The 6,000-nt window shown below is 28.7% G+C and overlaps 1 long non-coding RNA gene across 1 annotated transcript; it reads right to left on the reverse strand.

Moving 5' to 3' along the window:
* Positions 1-3,970: 3,970 nt before the first annotated feature.
* On the reverse strand, positions 3,971-4,521 carry LOC114183289. The gene is made up of 2 exons (XR_003604334.1): positions 4,361-4,521; positions 3,971-4,245 (listed from the first exon to the last, which is right to left on the reverse strand). It is a non-coding gene; the product is annotated as an uncharacterized LOC114183289 (long non-coding RNA).
* Positions 4,522-6,000: the final 1,479 nt, after the last annotated feature.

Genomic DNA, 6,000 nt, shown 5'->3' on the forward strand with positions numbered 1-6,000 from the left:
AATAAAAAAAACACTAGTTAAGATTCGCTTATATAAAAGAAATTACATAAATTGGCATTCTTACCAATCAACTATTTGTTTTAAATGCATGTTGGATTTCTTATACAATGAACAAAACTATGCAATATTGTCATCAGTCGAGGATATGACAAATAGTTGCCAATGACAATTGCATTGAAAATAATTATCATTACAACTCAAAATGATAGATTATAATTTGAAGACACAACAAAACTACAGTTACTCATGAATATGAGGTGCAAAATATATTTATTTCTCCCATTGAACTAAGATGTTGCTGATATATGTTTGGATTTCAGATTTTTTATTCTTCGATGGATAAATATGTTGAGAGTCCATGAATCCATACAAATTATGTGTTCCTTCATTTTGACATAATTTAAAAGAAAATCATTTAAAGCATAATTAATTGACTATATATAATATTTAACATTATGGTAAGACTTACATCATCCATAAACTAGATAATTGAAATATTTAGTTCTTGGTTCATTGTCGCAACCTCTAACACATATAATATGTGTATTATAAATTGTATTTCACCGTCTCAACTAAATACATCAAAATACCACAAAACCTCCATTGGGTTTGTACCTAAGGTGTTAGCAACCTCTAATAATGCATAGGATCGTCTATAGATACACATTGTTTCTTTATCTAAAGGTTATTTTTGTGACAATGTTGTTGTTACATGGAAAACAAATTAAGTTTCAACTACAAATCATGCAAACTTACAAATATAATTAAGAAAGTTTTTATTAGGAGGTCCAAACTAAGAAAGACTTAAATGTCTATGCCACAATATATACTCATATATTGGCACATGAACTATAGCATCACCATGGCAAACTTTCTTAATCATGAACTTGACGACATCTAGGGAGAGGACGGGATTATATAATATTGTGACCTCTTTAAATACTTTTCTAGGGGCCACTAACTTCATGTCATAAGCGTCTTAAAGATATAGCTCTAAGGGCCACCAACCTCCTTTGCTACTTTCTAAGTAACTGCCTCTATCATCGTTGGTGATATGCTTTGTTAAGTGCAAAAGAGTCTCTAGGTGTGATATAAGAGTATTGATAGGAAGAGGGTCCAAAGCAGTGGTGAATGCCTACTCATGCTTTAGTAGCACACACACATCTAGGCTGGTCATCTAGTTGCAGCATTAAATATGTTTTGACGACCATGAGGAGTGAACATATCTTTGAAGTTTTGCTCAACTAAGGAATCATGCAACATATACCAAACCCTGATTTCAACTCTATATTAAGTTGAGATAAGAAAGTTGAATATTATATAAAGAAGAAATGTAACCCATTGGCCCTTTGTTGACCCACTCATACTTTTTCCATATTTTTTTGTCTCTCTCAAGTCCAAAAAGAAAAATTACTAAATGGATATAATAATATAATAACAGTAATAAAAGGGAGAGAGAAGAGAAAACATGGAAACTCTTGCACCTCACATTTGTTTCCCATTTCCTTCCACAAGTCATTCTCCTTCTTCCTTTTCTCCCAAATTCTTCCACAATTCTTATCCTTCTTAAAATCTAAATGACAAATTGAGGAGAAAAAGAGCATTTGAACCGATATGATTTTAAAATTGTGTTTCTAGTGTGGAGTAGCTTAGTTTATTGAACCGTGGAGTTTTATCTTGAGAAGAACTATTCTAAGACAAGGGAAGTTAACCTATGTATAATAATTGTCTGGTTTTAAGTTGACAAATTAATTTTGATTATGAAATTGGGAACTATCAAGATAGTTGTTGATGACTTGATCTATTTGGTTTTTGGCTTGAATGTATTGATCTTTTGATTTTTGGCTTGTGCTTGTGAAACTGATTTGGTTGTATTAGAATGATCCAATTTGCTTTATCTAATGTTTATTTTGAACTAAACAATGTCTTTTGGATTAAAGAAAAGCTAGATTAACCTAAGTGATAGATTGAGTGATCTAAGTCGATTGAATTGGAGTTGTTCGCTGATATGGTATCGAACGACACCACTAGACCGTTGAACATCATCTGAAAAACTCAAATCTAGCAAGATCCAGTGGTCTAGAGCACCATGTGTCACGTCGTGAAAGTTGTCTTAAGAAAATTTTGAAATGATAGACTATACTTCAACACAATTGATTAAATTTGAATCTTACAAAAATCAAATTTGAATAGATTAATATATTATTATTAGACATTAGATGCATATTTTTGAAAAAATTTATCTAAACTGATGATATAATCGATTATTCTTCATTATAATCAATTATATGTAAACCAAGTATAAAAATACAAGTTTTGGCTTTTCATATTCAATTTTATACCTAAATGTAATCAATTAATTTGTTCATAAAAATAGTTTTTCACTCAAGATATTTTGTAAGTCAATTCAACCTTTACAAGTTATATACTACTCTTATGAACCATGTTGAGAAAAACCTTGAATACTTGTAAGTGTGACGGCGGTGGATTGGAGACTAGGGATTGCTGCACGAGAATGGATTGTTGCAGCACGCACAAACTAGATTAGGGATTGCTGTTGCGATAATGGAGAACCAACGACGAGGCTATGCGAGCAACGAGGGCACATGAGTGATTGTTGTTGTTATGAGTGAAGAAGATGGCGTAAGAATGGAAGACGAGAACACTAGAGGGTAAGATTGAGGGTGGACTACTTGCTAGAATGCGAAAAAGAGGGATTAAAACTTATTGTGTTACAAATCTTTGAACAATTGACATAATAATTTTTCATTATAATTAATTTTGTGTTACTATATTTGATTTACTATGATAGGTGTAGGTCACCTTGTCATAATAAATCTACTCTTTTTGCTTATTATGTCACGTACTCTTTTACCTATCATAATAACTTTTTATTATAATTACGTTGATGCCACTGCGTTTCATTTATTATGATAGGTTCATTGTACCTGTCATATAATAAATTTATCTTTTCACTTATTATGTTAGATTTCTTGTTACCTATCATAATAACTATTACTTTTATTACGAAAATGTCACCGGTCAACTTATTATGTCAGATGTAACAATATCTGTCATAATAAATCGTCATAGATTCATCTTTTTTCACTAGTGTTAGATGCATATTTTTGAAAAATTTTATCTAAACTGATGATATAATCGATTATTCTTCATTATAATCAATTATATGTGTAAACCAAGTATAAAATACAAGTTTTGGCTCCTCATATTCAATTTTATACCTAAATGTAATCAATTAATTTGTTCATAAAAATAGTTTTTCACTCAAGATATTTTGTAAGTCAATTCAATCTTTACAAGTTATATACTACTCTTATGATCCATGTTGAGAAAAACCTTGAATACTTGTAAGTAAATTGAGTTTGATTTCCTTAATTTAAACAAATGCCATAAATTCAGTTTTTTATTAATCAAATTCAGATATATAAATTCTATCAACTTCTTGCTACAAATTATTTTTAATCGTTATTAAAAGCATGGTAACATGGGTGCTATGTATGCTCTTTTTTATTTTCTAATTAATAGATGTTATTGCACTTTATATTCACACTCCTTTATCTTAAGAGGACAAAAGATTAAAAATACATATTACACTTCTTTAATTTTAGTTTTTTAACAAATTGATATTATTACACTTTAATTTCTAATTTGTATTCCTCTCATTTCAATGCTTTGAACATATCATATTTTCATAAACAGTCATTAGTGGCTCTTTTAAAACCTTCCCCCTCCATGAATATCTTATATTTATACTGATAAGTATCTTAAAATAAGACGATAACTAAAAACCAGAACCAGAAAGTAAATGAATAATACCACTGACACATATCATGAAACTTGTTCTAAAAGTTCAAAGCTCTCTTAATTTAGTTCTCTGTAATCTATAGTCACGAAACTGTCAAAAGTAAATGCAAAACAATGCCACCAGAAATGATCAATGAAATCTGTCTGAAGTTAAAATTTCATATATTATTAATTTGCAGACATACTACTGAGAGGCAATACTAATACATAATATTTTGTTATTGAAGTCAAGTGTTGCAAATACTCGAATTCAAGGGGTTGGAGTGAAGTTATTGTTGGTAAAAGGAAGAGGGACTCCAGGGCAAAAACACCAAGTGTCAATACATTTACAATTACAATCTGGACAAAGCAATTCACAATTCTCTTCATTGCTGCAACGTAGACTCACAACGTTTCTTGCCTCCGATTTCATGCATACATCTGCAATCACAAACCATGCATTATTAAGAAAGAGAATACAGAATGAAACAGATACTTAATCCTCAAAACACCATAGCAGAAATTAAATGACAGAAAAACATGGCTTATAATTAACCTGATGCAATCATAATGAAAAGCATTATGAACACAAATCTGACAGCAGACTTCTGTGGAGTGGCCATTTTGATTCTATAATTGATTCTATAATACATTTTGATTACACAGATGTGGTTTTATAAACAAACGGGGAGGAAACAACCATCAGCATGTTTTCGGGGGTAAAAGAGTAACATTTTAAGGGTAAAGGTCCCTTTTTTAAACCTAAGGTATTGTAGAATTATTGAGAATAAAACAAGTTATTCTCTAAAACAAATCTTACATACTAAAAATAATAGAAATTAATCATAAATTGAAAATTGATTTTCAAATCTCCCTTGTTTTCTTTAAGGAGAAAAACACTCTAACACATTTATACCCCGTTTGATACAATATTCTTTACTTTCCATTTGATGTCAAATGAATAGAACCGTGTCAATATGTACCATTGACCTTTCATTAAATAGCATAGTAGCTAAAATTTAATTAAACAATCTATGAAAATATAGAAACTAAAGATTTACATAAAAGAATTCATCGTTTGATTATGAAAAAAAATTGTATATATCCTTCTTCAGATTCTTTTTTTTTTAATAAATTCATATCTTTTATATTTTTTAATATGTAAAAGGTTAAGATTTTCTTATGAATAAAAAATTGATAATATTTCGTTTTTAGAATATTGCATTCATCTTTCTACGATTTTTTTAAGTAACATTCTTAATTTTTTTATAGTTTCATGTTGTGAAAATCATTTTTTTTATAGAATATTGCATTCCTACCTATATTATTTCAAAAAATTTTGTGGAGTATTTTTGTAATATATATTGATTTTCTATGATTTTAATGGAAAAAAATATTAGCAAAAAGTCAAAAAAAAAAGAAGGAAAATCTCATAATTAACTTGTGTTATAGATTTAATGTCCTCCACTATAACATCGAACTTTCTACAAATATCAAAAACATAAAATAACAACATTAAAAGCTTTTTTTTTTGTGTGTTAGTATGTGCAAAAATCTTAAACGCTTGATTAAAGAGGTTTTGAAATTTATTGTTGGTGAAATGAAAAGAAATTAGATTAATTTATTATTATTAAACATAACCAATTAGATGAATATCTTTTAAAAATTCCACCTAATTGGTTCCCATTTTCGTAGTAAAATCTCAATTTGGTCCCTCTATTTTCTTTGTCTCAATTTGGTCTCTTCCGTTAGTAGTACAACAACACCGTTAGAAAGGATGACACATGTCAATTCCTGGATTTTTTTAACTTTTTTTATTTAAAAAAAAAATAATAATTTGCCACGTGTCAAGTTGTCATCGTGTCACGTGTCAGTGACAAAGTGATGTGACAGTGACAATGACATGTGTCACTTATATGTCAGGTGTCATCTCCATTTTCTCAATTTGGTCCTTTATTTTAATTTTTGTCTCAATTTAGTCCTAATTTTTGTAAAAATTGAGCAATTTTGTCTCTCTCCAAATTGAAATCAAATATTTCTATCAAAATTGATATTTCAAGTAAATATTTTTAACAAAATTAAGTTTATTTAATTAATATTTTACATTGAACTTTATTTAAAATTGTTTTAAAGTTGTTAATAGAAAAAAATGTTAATAGAAAAAAATTCATAAATTATATTGATATTTTATTACAT

This window comes from Vigna unguiculata, chromosome 5 (assembly GCF_004118075.2).
Source record: "Vigna unguiculata cultivar IT97K-499-35 chromosome 5, ASM411807v1, whole genome shotgun sequence".
Lineage (NCBI taxonomy): Eukaryota > Viridiplantae > Streptophyta > Magnoliopsida > Fabales > Fabaceae > Vigna > Vigna unguiculata.